The sequence below is a fragment of the Cnephaeus nilssonii genome, assembly GCF_951640355.1.
Source record: "Cnephaeus nilssonii genome assembly, chromosome: 4".
Taxonomy (NCBI): domain Eukaryota; kingdom Metazoa; phylum Chordata; class Mammalia; order Chiroptera; family Vespertilionidae; genus Cnephaeus; species Cnephaeus nilssonii.
This window is the reverse complement of record NC_137075.1, coordinates 73177199-73197363: the sequence shown is the minus strand read 5'-3', so window position 1 is coordinate 73197363 and position 20165 is coordinate 73177199.

The window sequence follows — 20165 nt, the reverse complement described above, 5'->3', positions numbered from 1 at the left end:
GGTTTCCGACATTAAGTTAAACCACTAGGCATAATAATGTAAATATTATTATCCTCAGTGTGGGTGGAATTACTTTCAACAAATTATGCTTCCTTTTAGGAAATCAGCTCTCCACTCTTTAGTGGGACTGGTGGCAAGGGCTCCTGGAGGGAAGATGAGCTTAAGGACACCCTGGAGAGGGGAGTGATAAGCTAGTCCCTGCAAATGGTGACCAGCTGGAGGGAAAGGAGAAAAACAACACATGAGTGAGACTGGCCCAAGCCTAAGTTTTCTGGAAGCAAACATATCCAGTATCCATTTTAAGTTTTCCCTTTTTGGTTTTATCATTCCCAGGAAAGTTTTATTGAGCACCACTGCTCAGTTTTGCCTGTGCTTGAGGAATTAAGGGAACCAGTTGCTGTTCATGTTTCTGCAAAGCTTCCTGAGGAAAGAGACAGACTGAAAAGTTGGCTTCAAGAGGTGGCCTGCAAAGGAGTTGAAGGGCCAGGGTAAGGCAATGAGAGACAGAGAGGGGAACCTTTAGGAGGAAGAACCTCTTGCAATCAAGCTGGATGGGAGATAGAGCCACAGGATGTGAATATTAATGCAAGTCTAGCCTCTTGAGGCTAGTGTAGCTGTGTGTAGAGTCAGTTACACACATTTTTTTTAATAACAAGTTGCAATAAAACTGAAAATACTACTTATACCCTGCTTATTTCACTTAGCTATATGTTGCATCTTAACTTTTTATTTTCTACAATGCAATTTGTACTGGCAACTAAATATTCCATCATATGGGAAAACCATAACCTATTTTACCAATTTCCTACTATTGGACAGGTAGGTCATTTCTAAATTTCCATCACAATTATAAACAATGCTGCAAAGAACATCCTTGTGCTAAATCTCTGTCCAAAACTATAATGATATTTTTTCATACATTGCTAGGAATGGAATTGTTAGATCAAAGATATGCACATTTTATGAGTTTGGGATGCATTTTTCCAAATTGCTTGCCAGAAAAGTATGCCAACTCTCACTCCTGCCAACAGGAGCCAAGAGTATACTTTGCTTTGCCACTTAGCCAAAACTGGATTTTATCTTTTTATTATTTTTACATGATACACATTCATGTCCTCATAATTTCTTAAACATATTATAAGATATGGTAAAAAATTACCTTTATGTCTGGTTATGTACAGTCCAAGTATAAACAATAAATGCCTTTCTAGGCAGCCCTCAGAACTACTGAAGCAGGCAAACAAGAAAGCCAATAACCAGTAGATTTTTGCCCCATCCCACTCACTGGAGTAGCCATTTCTGAGATGACTACAGTCATGTGAGGCATAATGACATTTCAGTTAATGATGGACCACATTTATTGACGGTGGTCCTATAAGATTACAATGAAGCTAAAAAATTCCTATCACCTAGTTACCACCATAGTCGTAAACATGTCCAGTCCTGAGTAGCCATGGTTACATCTGTGACATGTCCATCATCATGTCGTATTGGTCCTGTGGTCTAGCTCAAGGCATTGCACACATGTTTCTAGTGATGCTGGTATAAACAAACCTACCGCACTGCCAGTAAAGCGAGAGCAAAAGGGGGATGATAGATAACGTGCCTGAGAATAAAGACAGGCTCAAGGAGGAGATGGGATTGACCCCATCTTTCTTACAAAAGGAGGAAAGTGGACCATGAGAAGGAGTTCTGACAGAAAGAAAACAGCTGGAACCAAAGAATCGAGTGCGTAGATGGACACATGGAGCATAGGCCCACCTCGTACACATGGAGAGGGTGAAGACAAGGTTAAAGAGAAGGTTGAAGGCTACACACTATATGATTCCACCTACATGGCATTCTGGAAAAAGCACAACAATGGAGACAGTAAAAGGATAAGTGGTTGCCAAGGATTGCAGGAGAGAAGGTTAAATAAATGGAGCACAGAGGCTCTTTAAGGCGGTGAAATTACTCTGCACAATACTATAATAGTAGATAATGTGTCATTGTACATTTGTCCAAACCCATAGAATGGACAACACTCAGAGTGAACCCGCAGGTAAACTATGAACTTTGGGTGACGATGATGTGTTAATGTAGGCTCATCGGTTGTAAAAATGCACCACTCTGGTGGGGGAGGTGGATAATGGGAGAGGTTATTCATGCATAGTTTCCACTCAATTTTGCTGTAAACCTAAAACTACTCTAAAAATAAAATCTTTTTTTTTTTCTCTTAAGTTAGGGGCTATAACTAAAGGCCATGCAAGCAGTGCTGAGGAGTGTGAGCCTGACTCTGAAGACCAGGGTTTTCCAAACTTTTGGTCACACTCTCCACTCACTGAAAAAGTCTCCGAGCACTCACCCTAATACAGGGACATATATGCATTTATTTACATACAAATGATATGCCTTCCTACTATATAAACATGCCAGGTAAGATACATACATATATATGAAAGACACAGGAAAATATAAGCTGAAAAGGATGAGAATATACTGTTTGAATGTCTGGCTGATTGTGATGGCTTTGTACCAGCAGGAGCACATCCTCAAAGCACAATGTACATTTACCTAACAAAAATGATGTGTGAAATTTACATTTCAAAGCGTCTTCTTGATAACTTTCAATCTGTGTAGCCGACTTCTTGCCAGGGCTCCTTAGATTGTCACTGCTGCTTCCTCATCAAAGGGCTCACACCAGACCTAGCAGAGGTGACCACCTGCCGCTGCTGTCGGTGCTTCACCACAGCATCCCGTCAGGGCTTGCGGCAATGTCTCGGTCCCTCGGTCCATTTCAGGGGGGTTTCCTTAGTTAAAACTAGGTACTGAAGCCTCATCCCTGGACTCACATAAATTGTGGCAGAAGATGCACTCGACCGCCATACCCTCAGCGCACTGAAACTCCTCCTAAGGCTCTCCAGAACCGCTGAGGCCCAGTTGGGTGCTGTGTCAGCCCACATAAGTGAGGTGAGTAAATATATGTGACATGGTGAGGTAACAATCTCCCTGTTTGACATGCTGAGTTGGGGACACCAGTGGCACATCCACAAAGAGAAGTCTAAAAGGAAACTGGCCATATGGGTCTCAAGCATATTGGGCTGAATAGCGTCCCCCCAAAAGTCATGTTCCCCTGGAACCTCAGAATGTGACCTTATTTAGAAGTAGAGTCTTTTGCAAATGTAATTTATCAAATTGAGGTTATCCTTTCCTCTTTTGTGTTTCTCTTTTAAAATGAGTCAATAGGATGTTCTCCAAAAATAGGGGCATTGGCATGGACGTCAAAGAATAAAGGCCTCCTATTCTCTGGTTATTTTTTCTCCAGCACCAAATGGACAAGTGAGTATAAATTGAAGTTCATCTTTGATTCTCTGAATACATTTCCTCCGTTAAAATCGAAGCAAGACGAAAGGCATACCCATGTAACACAAGCACCTTCTGGATGCTGTCACTCTAGCAAGGTCATCCTAAGATTATATGACCTCTAACTGTGCAGGGCAGGCAAAAAGATGTCCTGGCTCTTCTTCTCTTTCTCACAGTTCATCTTGGCTTCCTCCCTCCCTATACTATTTTGAAGTTATTTCTTTCCTACCCTGTTGGCACATGAGCTAACATTATAATATCAATAACTGCCTTTTCTGCACTTTGTTTAATTTTTTTTTTTTTACTGACAAATATCACACACCCAGAAGTATAAATTTCTTTGTTTCTTCAACCACATTTCAATCCTTATGACATCGAATTTGCTTCCCAAAGAAAACTGTGCTTAAGTAGAGGCTGTAGCCACATTTTTAGTGCAATATGGACCTGTTTTCATGAAAGATTGTAGAAATATTTTCCATACTTCGCCTCCCTGAGAGAAGACCACACACACACCAAGCAGACAAGCTTGACAAAGGAAGTGTGTGCAAGGAGACGCTGAGCCCGCAGGTTGCGGTGCGCAGGATAGCACAGCAGGGTCCCGCGGAGCACAGGCTCAGGAGGGAGCCTCGCTTCTTCTCTGTGATTGCTAAAATTGCTTGTCAGCTGTTAAAATGGTTCTATTTTCTCCTAAGGTGCTTTGCTGGGGAAAAGAAATTAAAAAGCAACCTTCTAATCTTCTACCACCTCCTAAGACGTCCCGAGACGAGGACATCATCTCTTGGAATATTCTTGCCAATATGAATAACCTGAGTCTCATTGTGAGAAGACACCAGACAAACCCAAACTGGTGGGCATCCTACCAAATAACTAGAAGCACTCTTCAAAAGCATCAACCACAAAAGACAGACATCCTGAGGAACTGTTCCGGGTTCAAGAAGGCTAAGGAAATTTGAGAACTAAATGTACTATGGGATCCTGGGTTGGATCCAAAACCAAAAAAAGTACCTCAGTGAGACAACTGGAGAAGTTTAAATAATTTAATTTGCAATTGAATTTAATTCTGCAGAATTCATCTGTAGATTAATTAATCATATCAATGTTCATTTCTTGGTTTTGATCATTGAACTATGGTTTCTAAGAGGTAAATATCTGAAGAAGCTGAGTGAAGGGCATAAGAAACCTTTGTGCTATGTTTGCAACTTCTTTTGTAAGTCTGAAATTATACCAAAATAAAAAGTTTAAAAAATATTAATGATGTAAAAATGTATTGAGTGAAGGATTACTGTCTTCCTTCCTCATTCCTCATTCTCCCTTCTCCGTGGCTGTCCCCTGGCTTCTCAGAGCCACCTTCTGGTCTCCCAGGCAGAATTCCCTGGCTTGGAACCATCCTCACTCTCTTGCTCATCAAAGGGCTCTATACCAGCCCTTCCTTCCAGGACCTGAGAGGTGGGTGGGAGCTAATCTGATCAACCAGTCTGGGCTGGAGCCATAGCAGATAATCTGCACCCACCTTTTGAAATAACTTTGCCTTCACATTTTGTAGAACCAGAGGAGTGATATTTGAACAAGGAGTAGGTAACACACTGTCAAGCTTTCAAAGGCCACAGAAATCAGTCTTCAAGTTTAGCCTGAAGCCTAAGTGCTGGCATCTGGTTCTAAATCAGAATCACTTGGGAAGCTTTTTTTAGTAAAATATGTTTTTATTGATTTCAGAGAGGAAGGGAGAAGGAGAGAGAGACAGAAACATCAATGATGAGAGAGAATCCCTGATTGGCTGCGTCCTGCACGTCCCACACTGGCATGTGCCCTGACCAGGAATCAAACCCTGACCTCCTGGTTCATAGGTCAACGCGCAACCACTCAGCCATGCTGGCCCGGCACTTAGGAAGCTTTTAAAACTTCATCTTCCTATGCTCCTCTCTAGGCTGCTGAGTCAGAAGCCCTTGGGGGCTTCACTTCCCCTGAATATTCTAACCAATAGGCCTACAGAGAGTGGGCTGCAATCCTTGGGAACAGGACGTCTTGGGGAGTACTCAAGACTAAATAGACTCAGAAAAAGCAAGCAAGGAAAAGGATGAAAGAATGATCACAGGAAGCGGATTCCACATCATACTTTGAGTGTCCCGTAGGAGCCAGGCCTAAGACACATATCCTATGCTTGTCTCAGTGAAACCTGTGTCCATTTATAGATGACAAAACTGAGGACAGTGGATTTCAGCAACTTGCTCAAAATCTCCAAGTTAAAGATGGTGTGTGTGTGTGTGTGTGTGTGTGTGTGTGTGTGTATGTTTTTGTTGTTGTTGATGTTGTTTGTTTTCACCTGCCCAAGTAATTTCTCTAAGAATGAACAAATAAAAAGATAGGCTTAGGGGTCCTTTTCCTACCTTCCAAGGGCTGTGAAGAACAAGATAGGGTGGGAGTTGCCCCCTGATCTTCCCAGGGACACTGCCCACAATTCCCTAAGTCTTACAGGCACCAGCAACTCCAGGGCCCTCTGTCTTCTGAACGCTCCAGGCCAACGTGAGCAGCATCGTTTATGTCCAGGTTTCCTCACCTTCAGGAACTCAGGCTGGCCTTTCCAAGGACTCCTTCATCATGCTGAATTTGGGGGACAGCACAGGTGAGCCTGTGGCTCTGCAGCTCAGCAAACCTCCAACAACTAGCTTCCCCGCTCACTGGTCTCCAGGCTTCTCACATGGCATAGAGGAAGGGAAAGCAGCCTTCCCATGCTTAGGTACCAGCCTCTCACCACACGATCGGCCTGAGTGGTAAGAACACCAGCCCTCTCCTTGCCTCCCAGTCCTCTTCCCATGTAGCCTTGGATGGGCAAGTGGGAAGGCAGACGGGAGTGTCTCACCCAAACCTTCAGGACTTGTGCTTAGTTTATTGTTTCAGACTTGGGCCTTAGCCACCATTCAAGACCATAGCAGAAGTCCCAGCCTATAAATGAGTGAATGAATGAATGAGCTTTGCCAACAGACAAAACTGGGTTCAAATCCTGGCTCCTCCACTTACTACATATGTCGTTTAACTTTTCTAATTATATATTGTTATTCCTTCTGTCTTGGCTCCTAGAAAACTCAGAGCCAAATTTATGGCCAGCTCCAGGTGGCTTATTATTCCCTCCATGCTTTGCCTCACTCCACGTCTCCCCATCAAATTTTTATTGGTTTCCTCTTGGATTGTAAGCACTTTTGTTAACTACCTCAAATCTTCAAAGAACAGCAAGGGAGCAAAATACTTCCCAGGATAGTGGGGAGGATAGATAAGTCAACCTGCATAAGGGCGAGCAGGGGGCCTAGGCCAGTGCAGGGAGGCGATCGCCAAGTGCTGGGTGCCTCCCACCAACCTTGCCTCCGTCCATCCCAAGCCCAAGGACCTCAGGGATTGAGATGGCATTTCACAGAGAAACACTGCTTGTTGATTGCTTTCGTCCAGAGTAGACCATCCTGATGTGCGCTTGTTGGACAACAGTGGACCTTTCAGCCATGAAAGGCAGGTACACAGAGGGAGAGGGGCCGGGCAGGGAGAGGACTGTGGCTGCTCCATGGACCCGGTGAGCCCCTGTGGGTGTATAATTTCCAGTACAGACCTCCCCGTGCAATCCTGCCACCAAAGCAGTCACGAATCTTACTTCCTCCTGTTTATTGATGGGATCCCCCACCCTGTTCTCAATGCTGGTTCACCTTTGCGCCATCAGCCTGCGGGCACAAGGCCCAACATTCCTTCCACTGCAGGTCACAGGTGGAAGGCCCTGCGGAGCGCGTTGCCTGGGAATTCTGGAAGCTGGCCCTCCCGTTCTTTCAGGAAGGTGCCCTGGGAATGACGTGGAGGGCGGTGGCAGGAGAATTTCTGCTTGGTTTTGCTTGTGAGCAGATTGGGGCAGTGCTGATGGGGGAGAGTTGGACAGAGGGGGAGGGGGGAAAGAGGGCTGTCTTCGCCTTGTGCCCCCAGTGTAGCTTGGGAGAGGGTAGATTTCCCTGGGCTCTTTTTCTCCTAAGGCTGCACAAAGACTTTAAATGAAAACATCCCCCCTCCGCACAGCTCTGAGCTGACAGGCATGGTCCTATATCACAGTGGCCCAGACGTCAGCCACGAGGCCTTTCCATCACACCCACATGTCAGTCACCCCAGCCTCAGGAAAAGCCTGAATAAACAGGTGAATCAAGCCTCCGCATGACAGGAAAGCTTTATAGGTTTTTGTTTCTAACTCATTAGGCATGTTTAGGCGGGGAGGGGTGGGATAAATTTTTCTTTCATCTGCAAGGGAGCTCAAACCTTTTCCTTTGTGCTGTGTTCTTCTGACTCTTATAATATGCTACCCGTACGAACTGGACAGGGCATCGGTGACGTGGGGAGCAAGAGGCCCAGCGAGGCCCCCAAAGACTCTATGCAGCTGGCAGCAGATTTCCCATATGTCATCAAGTCCCAGTGGCGCTTCACAGTACAAAAACATTCTGCACATTTAAACAGTTATCACTTAATCATGTCAGCAGATTGGGGCTTTATAAAGGTATAGGGCCACTTCAGGCGATCCTAAACTGTCTCGACAGAGAAAGTAGGCCAAAACACATGGCCATCCCAAGGACTGGCCATCCAGGGGACAGCCTTATGGGAGCTCACTCGATGTAAGGGACAGAGGAGAAGTCTCAGGCAGATGTGGGCTATAACATCAACGGGGGTCCTGGTGACATTGTAAAACTTAAAACAAGGCTCCAACGGTTTGTGGAGTCAGCAAAAGAGCCAAGAAGAATTATGGCCTGCCATTCACAGCCCAGAAGGGGGGCGGTTTGTTATTGCCTTCAGCCATGGGGAGCCCAACAGCTGAGGTTTTTAAAAATCACACTCACCTAGGCCTTCCATTTTGCACACAGTTTTTGGGGTTTTTTTAGCACTGGGCATTTATAAAACCATGAGGCAGTTTAACATTCCCACGGGCCCCACTTTCAAGTGAGGGAAACTTAAATGTCAAAAAGAGCCAGACCTGTTGCTGGGTTACATCAGAGCCTCCAAATCTGAGTTCTGTGCCTGGAGTCCTGGAAAAATCTAACAGTGAAAATAAGCCCAAGGCCGGCTTATGGGACCACCTGCAAGAGAGATGTGGAAGCACATTGAAAGGAAGACAAGACTCATTCACCTGGTAGATGTACACATGCTGCTGATAAGAGGAAGAACACCCCTGTGGCAAGGGCTGTGAGTCCCAAGCTGGTGGCCAATAGAGCCATAAAGTTCTTTAAGAAAGTGACAGGCAAACACTTCCTGGAGCAGTTGAAGCTCAGAACCTCAGGGCCCAGACACTGCACGTGCCACCTTTTTAAGACTCTTATGAGTCCACTAGAGGCCCAGTGCATGAAATTCATGCACGAGTAGGGTCCCTAGGCCTGGCCGGTGATCAGGGCTGATCAGGGCCTTCTGGCCGCCAGCCGGGGCCTCCCTTTGTTTTGCACTGCACCTTGGTGGCCAGTGCATGTCATAGCAAGTGATCGAACTCTCAGTCTCTGGGTCAAACTCCCGAGGGGACAATTTGCATATTAGGCTTTTATATAGAGAGATGGTTAATGATTTTAGCCTGTGGTTCTCTAACAAAAGAGGGAAGCCATGCAAACATTCATCCACAGGATAAAGTGTGGTATATCCATACCTTAGAACAGTGATGGGCAACCTTTTGAGCTTGGTGTGTCAAACTTCGCCAAAAAACTGAGCATAACTCGGGTAGTGTGTCACTTTGAAGAAAAAACATTATTTTGCGATATTTATAGTTTAAATAACATAAATGTTTCATCCTCGGCATGCGGCCACCTCGGCGGCCGCGTGTCATCAGAAATGGCACTGACACATGTGTCAGAGGTTCGCCATCACTGCCTTAGAATGTTATTTGGCCATAAAAAGGAATGAAGTACTGACACATGCTACAGTATGGATAAACCTTGAACAAAAATATGTTCAGTGTAAGAAAACAAACACAAAAGGCCATGTACTGTATGAATCCACTAATAGGAAATATGCAGAATAGGTAAATCCACAGAGACAGAAACCAAATTACTGGTTGGCAGGGACTGGGAGGTAGGGGGTGGAGGGGAGGACTGAGAGTGGCTGTTTAATGGGTACAGGTTTCTGTTTGGGGTGATGAAAATGCTTTGGAACTAGATAGAGTTGGTGGTTGCACAACACTGTGATATGTAAATGTCACTGAACTGTCCACTTTAATATGGCTAACTGTGTTAATTTCACCTTAATTTTTAAAAATTTATAGTAAGTGGATGCTCTTTGAGCTCAGGTGGCTGCTAGAGCAGAGGGCGGCCTGATGGAAGCAGGAGCAATTAGAGCAACTATGACCCCTGAATGTGGCAGACAGCAGGCAGCTGGGAAGAGGGGAACTCAGTACAAATTCCCCAGGCTCAGGGTCCCCAGGCTCGGGGTCCAGACCGGGCTCTGGGCACAGCCCAAGAAAAGATTTTTAGCAGGTCTGCCCTTGCTGGGGAAGGGCTTGGGTAGATATATTGTTGCCAAAGTCTAGACCCTTTCTTGGAAGCCCAGCCAAAGAAGGAGAGATGCTGGCTTATCAGTCACCCAGAGCAGTTTCGCTGGACAGAGACCTCGCTTGCATAACATCACTTAAGAAGACAGCCCGCGCGCAGAGTGCGGCAGAGCCCAGCAGCGGGAGGTGAAGCTCCAGCCCCCTCCCAGGTTCACCATGTGGGCGCAGCACCTCCTGAACTGGGCGTCTCCCCATACAACTTTTAACGTAAAAACCATTCAAACCTGTAAAGAATTTTTGTGAGTTTATTTGAGCCAAACTGTCGACAATTGCCAGGAAGCGGAATCTCAACGGACTGGGATAATGCACTGGAGAATGGTGGGGGTTTTTTTTTTACCTTGTTTTATACATTACATTCAAAGGAGGAGACGTAAGTGGGTTCCATGAACTCCACCGATGATAGGTTAGGGAGGATGGGAGAAAGCAAAGCGAGGAAACCTCTGGAATTAGATAGAAAGTAAAATGATAGACACATACTTCTTTCACTTAGGTGGGTGCAGGATAGTTAACAGTCAACAAGTAAAGTAACTCAATAACAATGAGGGGATTTGTGGTCTCCGAGAGCAGTGCCTGGGCTTTGAGGGGTCCAGAAAAAGGAAAATTACTTTGACATTCCAAGGATATGTTATCGTAGATGCAAAAAGACAATAGGCTCGATTAAGGTAAAGATTGACCTTTGTCAGGGAACATACCGGCCTAGGACCCACCTTAACTGCTTTTAGTTCAAGTTTTAATTTCAGACCATCCTTTATGGTTACTTTAGGTCTTTGAGTTTTCAAGACCGCCATGGAGGCCTTCCCTGAGCTTGTCAGGTTAGCAGGTGGCCCGTTTTTTTGTCCACACAACATAGCACACTACTCAGCAGACCAGCCTCCTCCCACCCACCCCACATCTCTCACCGAGTCAGACACAGGGCCCGGCTGGCGCTTTCTTCTCCCTCTCTGCCCCACAATCCATGAGCATCCATCAGAAAGTACCAGACAACAGCAGTGGTGACTGAAAAGGTATTACAAGAAGTTCAGAATAATCACATCTCAGGGTGCTTTGTGATCTTTATTTGACCTCTTAACAACTTTTAAAAAAAGATTTTAGGGAGACATGTCATGCTCTTGTCTTCTTTGAAGTGAGCTTTCCATTGAAATAAAACATGGGAGTAAACAGATTCAGTCACTTTAAGAGAAGACTGTTACATAACTATGTGTATAGCTCTAAAAGGTATTTTAAATATTTATAAATTTCAACATATATGTAGTCCCAAAATGTCTGAAATGCATAAACTGACTTCTCTGTGTGCTCTCCATGGCCAACTCTCGTGGGGGGAGGGACGGGGGGGAATGTTTAAATAATGAATATAAATGTTTAAAAATCAATTTTATGACTCCACTAGACTAAATTTCATAAATGATTAGAGTTACTTAATGATCCTCCTGAGTATGGAGTTTAGTAACTACACAGTGTTATTGCTTCTTAGATTTCTCTGTGAGGGCTTTCATAGGATTTGCTAGAGGAGTGGCTGTGGTTTTCCACTGCAAGGAAGTGGGTAGATGCATAAATGGATAGATTGATGGTGATGCTAATGATGGTGATATTTTTAATTTTTTATGTTCTTTGACGTTTCTAGGGCTCACCCTTTCCAATTGTTTTCTTTTTTATTCTGTGACATTTAAAGAACACAAGTTCTCTTTAGACTGAATTAAATGCTAGTGCAAACAGGAAAGTAGAATAACTGAGGTTGTCATGGTCAGCTCAGCGCGACCACTGTATGTGGCAGACACTACTCACCACTGCTATGGGTTCAATTGTCTACCCCAAAATTCACGTGTTAAAGTCCTCAGTATGTCCGAATGTGACCTTATTTGGAAATCGGGTCCTAATTAAAATGAGGTCATATTGGATGGAATAGGGTGGGCCCCATTATGACGGGTGACCTTATAGAAGGGGGGAATTTGGACACAGACACACACAGGGACAATGCCACATAAAGATGAAGGCAGATAGCAAGGTGACACTCCCACTTGCCAAGAAACACCAAAGATAGCTGGCAAGTCACCAGACTCTGGGAAAGAGGCAAGGAACAGATTCTTCCTTCCAGCCCTCAGAAGGTGTCCACCCTGTCCTTGAACGTCTAGCCTCCAGAATTGCAAGAAAATTTCTATTAGTGAAGCCACCCAGTTTGTGGCTCTTTGTTATGACATCCCTAAAGCTAATACAGCTGCCTAGGATGTGACTCCTCTCTTCTTGCTTAGCTTATTGAGTCTTGATATCATTCAGGCAGCTACAGGCTCCAAAAAGGGAGCCCCTCCCTAGACCCTAGAAAAAAGCCATGATAGGTTTAAATCAACATGGTAACCCCATAGGCATTGGCTAGTGATTGGTTTGGAGGTGAGCATATAAGTTGGTTCTAGTCAAAGAGAAATAATTGGGTAAATCTTTTGGAAGCTTCTGGAAAGGATTTTTCTCGCAGACGAAATAGGGAGAAAGGAAGGAGAGAGGAGGAGGAGAACAGAGAGACCGAAAAGGAGAGAAGGCGATAGGTGGGGAGAGGGCAGAGAGTGGCTGATGGGTGGAGGAGAAAGGGAGAAAGCCCTTTCCTTCCTTCTTGGAGCCTTGTTGGGGTCTCAGAGCTGTGATGACCATCTTGTGACCTCAACAAAAAGACCAAAAGAATTAAAGAACCACCAACCCAGAGGGCTGACCAGCTGAACAAACCCTGAAACTGCTGACCACCGACTCCTCGTTATGAGCAAGTTTTCCTCTGCTTTAAGCCACGCTCAGTCTGGGTAACCAGTGATTTGCAAAGGAAGGCGACCTCCCTGTGCCCCACCTTGATGTCCCGTTTCCCACAAGCTTGACAGGCGATGCCACAGCTTCTCTCCTCCTCAGGCTGTGCCACCGAGTGCCCTAAGGAGCAGAGAATCAGAGCCGGCAAAGCAAGAGGAAGTGCTTCGTTTCTGTCAGCAGTGGCCGGTAGTTTATATTGTAAATTTTATCCTTCTGCTGCTACAGTTTTAGTGTTTGGCTCCTCCGCTCCTGTTCACCACTGCACACATTAATGCTATTATAAAAAGTAAAAGTCTCATTTAGCAAGCCCCTACAAAACCTGCCAGTTAGGAAAGGTGGTCCAGAGTCGGGGAGAGGGTGTCTCCTGCTTCGGAGTGGGAAGATGCCCTTGTCCTGCTGAGTCTGCGCAGGAGCCTCTGTGCACAGCTACTTCCTATGTCTCAATGTCAGCACCCCTCTGGGTGGCAGGCACCCGCTGTGGCTAACAACTGCCCACTGGATGCCTCTCTGGGGCTTTGCTATTTGGTTACTTCTTGACTATGTCAGACTGATGGGAATGTCAGCTCTGGCTCCAGCCCTTGGAAAATCTGGTTCAAGGACTCCCTAGAATGGGACACAGTCCTAACCTCAAAAAGCTCACAATCCATGGAGAGAGAAAAAACATCTGCAATGTATAGAACGTATGTGATATATCCTGAGCAGGGCTAAGAAGTTTAAATGCATCATCTCATTTATACACTAACCTCACTCAATGTCTTGTGTCAAGCACACAGCACAGGTGCCTACAAAGGTCACCTCCACCAGGCTGATAAGTATCAGGCACCTGGCCACTGGGTAAATTACATTCCAGAGTGAGACCAAGGGGTGCCATCTAGTCCTACTGCTCGCAGGTGGCTCCAGAGGAACAGCAAGAATCTGGTCTGCAGCCCAGCTGGAGTGGCTCAGTGGTTGAGCGTCAACCTATGAACCAGGAGGTCATGGTTCGATTCCCGGTCAGGGCACATGCCCAGGTTGTAGGCTCAATCCCCAGTGTGGGGCGTGCAGAAGGCATCCGGTAAATGATTCTCTCTCTCCTTCTCCCTTCCTCTCTGAAATCAATATATATATATATATATTTTTTTTTATTTTTTTTTTAAGAATCTGGTCTGCAGCACATGGACTTGGCTGTAGTCAGGCCATGGCAGGCTGGGGAGTGGCACTGAAGACATTGCCAGAACAACAGTGCGGAGGGAGGGAGCCATCGTTGGGGGTCCTCAGAGGAGGCCATGGGCGTGGACAGAAATGGAAGGAGCTAAGCTTGCTGGAAGAAACTTTTCCTCCAAATTTCTGAACCGCCGTACCCACAGAGCACTTCCCCCCCACCCACCCTCCAATGTGCAAGGCTCAGAGGGCACCTGCGTCCAAATCCACCAGGATAGGTGTTAAAAATAGGGGTTCCTGCCCGTTTCTCTGACCTATCAAATCGTAACTTTGAGGCGGGAGCCTGGAATGACTCTGTTAGTGAGCATCTCCGTGAACCCCACGCAGCTAAGACGAGGGCCCGGCACCGAGCCAAGCGTTTTATTCATTCCGCAGCCATCACCGTGCGCCTCCCTGTGCTAGACCCAGTGCTGGGGGGTGAGTGACGCCGTTACATGAGCAGTAAGAAAGAAAATTGTGGAAACTTCTATTTCGGGAATATCCTGCACTTCCAAGGTCACCAAAGGATCCCAGGAAAGCTCTTCTGCTAATTATGGCTTAATTGACAGAAGGAAGAGCTGGGACCCTCGTCGGCTCCGATCTGAACACTGCAGAGGTCAGAACAAGTCGCTCTGCTGGGCTATTCTGAGCTTCATTAAGAGATGCCCTGCTGCAAAGAACTTTCTCTCTTTTCTCTCCTTTCAAAGTACGAAAACAAAAGAAATATGCAATTGGGAAAAGAAGACTGTTTTTAAAAAGTCATTTGAAGGATGGACAAAACAAAAACAAAAGACATTCTGTGACCGAGCCTGCCGCTGTATTCTAAATCCCTCCCCATTTCCTTCTGATTTCTCCCTCAGAAGTAACGTGGCAAGGTAAGGACACAGTCGCCCCGCAGCCAGCGGTTCTGGTGTCGGCCCTGGATAACACACTCTGCAAACAAGAGGCATTCAGGCGGCACAAATGACTCCCACGAGGCGGCCCTCGCAGTGGGGAACGAGGCTGACTAATCTAGTAAAAAGAAATATCTAACCCAAAACATATGCATTTAGATATAACTCTATAAAGCCAATGCTAATTAATCCTCTTGCTCATATAAAATGGCAAAGGAATTAACAATATTGCCAAGTCTCAGAACGTCTTTTAACTGCCCTGCAATTCTTTGCAAGCAGCAGGCCTCTGCGCCATATGTGGCCACACACCCTACAACAACACGGATTTGCCCTTCATGCAGGGCCCTGGGCGCCCGGCCTCGCAACCGTGTGTTGTTGAAACCTGGTGCGTGTCCCCCGGCAAACGGCTCAGAAACCAGCGAGGAAAGTCCTGTTTACTTTTGTGAAAGATCAACCGCTGGACACGGGAGGTGCCCCCAGGCCCCTTCAGAGTCCCCTCTGGCGTTCACCTTCCTGGGAAGTTGCATTTGTTTGTTTTTCATGCTAGGAAAGAAGTTGATTTAGATTCACATTGTGGGCTACGGGCACTTCATTCCTTTGGGAAAGGTCATTAGCATGTTCTTGGTTTAGAATGAAGTAAACTTTATTATACTTATTATTCTAGGGTTGAACATGAAAAGCAAGGAAAGTAGGGTTCCCTTTAAATACAAATTCTGGGATAGAACCCTGGGCACACTGGATGGGATACGCGGGTGAGGTGCTCAGACCACTGTGGCTGAGGGCGAAGAGGGGCCCCGGGAAGCCGCCTCCCTGCCTACCACACCTGCCTAAACAAAGGGCTTCGGGAGCTCGCTGAAACGGGAGGTCTGGGCCATCCTGCTTCCAGCCTGGCTTGGCCCTGCTGCTGGATTTGCCATCTTTCCCATCAGTGCCCGACCTTGGGAGTAATATCTCCACTTTCACACAAGCACTTTGCCACTTGTATTTTGCTGCTTTTCAAATTGCTTGGGTCCTTTTAAAACACATTAAGGTGCAGAGCCTTTTTAAAAAAATATTTTTATTGATTTCAGAGAGGAAGGGAGAGGGAGAGATAGAAACATCAATGATGACAGAGAATCATTGATCAGCTGCCTCTTGCACACCCCCTACTGGGGATTGAGCCCACAATCCAGGCACATGCCTTTGACCACAGTCGAACCTGGGACCCCTCAGTCCACAGGCCGATGCTCCATCCACTGAGCAAACTGGCCAGGGCGAGGGGCAATGCCTTTGAAAGCTGGGAATAGCATGACCATCCAACCTCATGCATTCTGCTCTTCAGGTTACCTAAACTTGAAAACGGTAAGAATAAGGGTGAGCCCTGCCGAAACCGGTTTGGCTCAGTGGATAGAGCGTCGGCCTGTGGACTGAAGGGTCCCAGGTTTGATTCCGGTCAGGGGCATGTACCTTGGTTGCGGGCACATCCCCAGTGGGGGTTGTGCAAGAGGCAGCTGATTGATGTCTCTCTATCATCGATGTTTCTAACTCTCTATCCCTCTCTCTTCCTCTCTGTAAAAAATCAATAAAATATATTTAAATAAATGAATAAATAAATAAATAAGGGTGAGCCCTGGCCAGGTGGCTCAGTTGGAGCATTGCCCTGTGCACCAAAGGGTTGTGGGTTCAATTCCCGACCAGGGCACATACCTAGGTTGTGGGTTCCATCCATAATCGGGGGGGGGGGGGGGGTTGTACAGGAGGCAACTGGTCAATCTCTCTCTCTCTCTCTCTCTCTCTCTCAATTCAATAAACATATCCTTGGATGAGGATAAAAAAAAGAAAACTGAGAGTCCCTGTGTGAGTCCCTGTGTTGGGGCCTTAACTTGATTACTTCAAAAGCCTCTCAGGCAATCCGCAGGTGCTGCCCGTGTGAAGAACCACCGACTGCAGAATGTGACCTCCTTCTGCGCCACTGTCCTGCTCACCAACCCACCCAGGCCACTGGGCTGCCTGCTGGTGCCTGTGCCCGGCAGGTACACACTTGCTACTTTTTAAAAAAAGATAAGAGGTGAAGGCTGTCAGCAGTACAGGCTTCTGCCACCACAGGAGAGGGACACAGACCCTTTTCTCCCCTTCTCAGAGCTTAGTGTCTCCCTGTAGCGCTGCCCAGCTCCTTCACAAGCTCCACAAGAGGAACTAGGCATGGGATCCAGGCAGGAACTGCCCCAGGGTGAGTTCTCATTTGCTAATAATCTGCTTTTACTGGCCTGTAAATACTCAGGGGGCCACAGGCCACCAAAGAGAGAAAACTAGTCTCCCAGGTGGGAACGTTGCCTGCTCAATAGTGCGGGAGCCATTCAGTGATTGCATACTGGTATCCTAATAGGTATCCCCTCACCATGTCACTCTATGATAGTCTCCTAGGGCACAGCCTGGTCTATCTCCTTCAAAGTTCAAACTCTAATGATTAAAATAGAAATTACTCAACTTTCAACCCAAACCAGCATTTGGAAACATTGTCTTAGAGCAGAGGAGCTCCAAAATGGTCAATTAGCATAAGTAGGCTGCGTGTCTTGCCCAAAGGCACCCCGAGGTTAGGGGCAGGGTCTAGACTAGAAGCAGCATTCAAGCCCTTTGGTGACGTGTTCTTGACTCTGAACCATATGTCCTCTGACTTATCCAAAAACAGTTACAGGAGCCAGAACAATTCATTCACAAAACAATGTTCGTTAAGCACCTACTGTGTGCCATACTGTGCTAGAGGCCGATGATACAGTAGTGAACTTGGAGGAGCCACATTACAGACAAATAAGGTGCTGACCAGGAGTCTCAGGTGGCAATGGAAAAAATAAAAAAGGATGATGTAATATGGAGTGAATGAATGAGGCCTTACCATATGGTGACTAGGGAAGGTCTCCCTGCTGAGGTAACATTTAAACTGAGCTGTGAATGACAAGAAAGAGCCAGTCATACAAATATCTTGGGGAGGAGCAGGGCATGGCAAAGCATTCCAAGCTGAAGATATCTAAATCCTTAGGCAGGAAAGAAGGGCATCAAGGGTGATGAGGGTGTGAAGGGAGAAGGGTAGGGGATTATCCGAGAGATAAAAGTCAGTCATGTCAAGTCTTGTAGGCCACTGAAAAGACTTTGCATGTTCCTCAGTCTCTCTTTCTACCTGCTCCCATCTCTGAATAGCATATGCCTGGGGCTGTGGTCAGAATTTATTCCTCAGGTGATCATTAATTGAAAGGTAATACCAATGTAGTAGAATGTTGTCACCAGGTAATAGCTTCCAGCAATGACAGAAATGCATTTATTTTTCCAAGCCAAAGCAGTTGACCCTCCCAGCAATATTCAAGGGCACCCACAGTACTTACACTGGGCCCTGTGATTAATGCAGATTTAATCGGTTTTTCCAACGGATTCCCATGCAGAGCCGCGGCAGTGCCCCTGCGGACCACCACATGCTGATTGGTGTACACAACAGAACGAGCTTGCAGCTGAAGCCAATCAAAGGCTGGGCCAGTTCATCCCAGAGGCCTTGAACTGCTACGAATGTGCCTTCTGACTGGCTCAAGTCACAGCGACTGGTTATTAATTTTGCCAATGAATAAAGCTTATCCACATCCTTGGCTCCAACTGGTTGGCCCAGATCCCACACCACATAACGAATGCCACATGGCGTTGGAATATTTCTGAACTGACATGTGGCAGGCAGAGTGATTGTAAATAAGTTCATCACCAGGACTCTCACCAAGAAAAGAAAAAGTCAGATTAATGCAGAACAATAGATTGGCCCAGCAGCTAGCTGTTCTCTTCCTGCCCCACACATTGTCATTCATCCCTGGAAATTGTGTCCAATTGGTTATGACAGGGAGGCTCTTGAAATATCCCAGCGTGTGTGAGAACAGGAAATCTTAGCTCCAGCACCTTGGCCATCTTCCATTTTTCGATAATTATATTCTGTATGTCAAGAATTTCCTCTGCCTTAGGCCTTCAGAAACATGATGGGATAGAGTCTCAGTGCCCCAACTCAATACCTCCTCCCAAAAGAAATTTTACTCCAGGTGGTGCTAACTAGAGGAGTTTTGACACACAAACACACATGCACACACACTCACACAAAATCGGAGCCCAGTATGCTTTCCCCATGCACAGTTTTATGCTACCACTAGGAAGGCAGGAGCATCTATATATATAAAAGCCTAAGCGACCATCACAACCGAACGGACGACCAAATAGGCTGCCTGGGGCGACTAGGCCGGCAGGGGGGTTAGTGAGGGGCGACCAAATGACTGAGCAGCAGGCTGCGTGGGATTACCAGGCTGGCAGGGAGGGTCAGTGAGGGGTGACCAAACAACCGAACAGCAGGCTGCGTGGGGCGACCAGGCCCGCAGGGGGGGCAGTTGGAGGTGACCAGGCCAGCAGGGAAAGCAGTAAGGGGCAACCAGGCCGGGGGGGGCAGTGAGGGGCAAATAGGCCGGCAGGGGGGGCAGTTGGGGGTGACCAGGCCAGCAGAGGGGCAGTTAGGGGTGATGAGGCAGGCAGGTGAGCAGTTAGGAGACAGTGGTCCCGGATTGTGAGAGGGATGTCCCAGATTGGAGAGGGTGCAGGCTGGGCCGAGGGGACCCCAACGCCCCCATGCACGAATTTTGTGCACTGGGCCTCTAGTAATAAACAACATTCAATTGGAAAGAAGAAATGTATAATTCGGTTCACTATTGGGCATTCATGGCCGAGGTTTCTGCCTCACAGGGGAGCTCATTATGACAGAAGCTTTGCCTGGAGTACAACACAAGGGGATTGGCCCCATTTCCTGGGCTTTTTGGAGGGAGGGTGGACAAAAGGGAGCTGTAACGCTGTAGGAACCAGGCTGCTGGAACCAAAGCTAAGCAAGGAGATAGAAGTGGCCTAGCCAGCTGCTGCTTCAAATTCTTGAGTGGCTCATTTAAAAAAACAATTCTATATATACTGTATGTAGTATATATGTTATACATCAAATACATACTACATATGTATTCAGCCCTTCCTCAAGTCATCCCCATACACCCCCATCCAGCAGGCTGACCTTTGACCTTTTGCATCCTCTGCTGGGCTTTTTTCCCTTTAGAGTAGGGCTTTGCCTACTTCCTTCAGTCACAGGACTTTGAAGATATTGATTCTACCACCCACAGTATGATGGCTTAGCCATGGGTCCAGATCTGGAGTTCAGAAAATATGGCACCCATGTAGTTTTGGAAGCTCATTATAGTCAACTTATCCAGCAAAGAAAGATGAGCAGGGCACGGAGTAAACATGTTGTGTGATTGACAATCTTCTTTGTGGCCCCACCCCTAACCTGCAAAAGACAGCCCAGGTTATTAAAGGGTATTGCTGCACCTTGAGAACCCAGGCGCCCCATCAAGGTAACTTCTAGAACACCTAGGCCCTCTTTGTCATCATAACCATTCTGC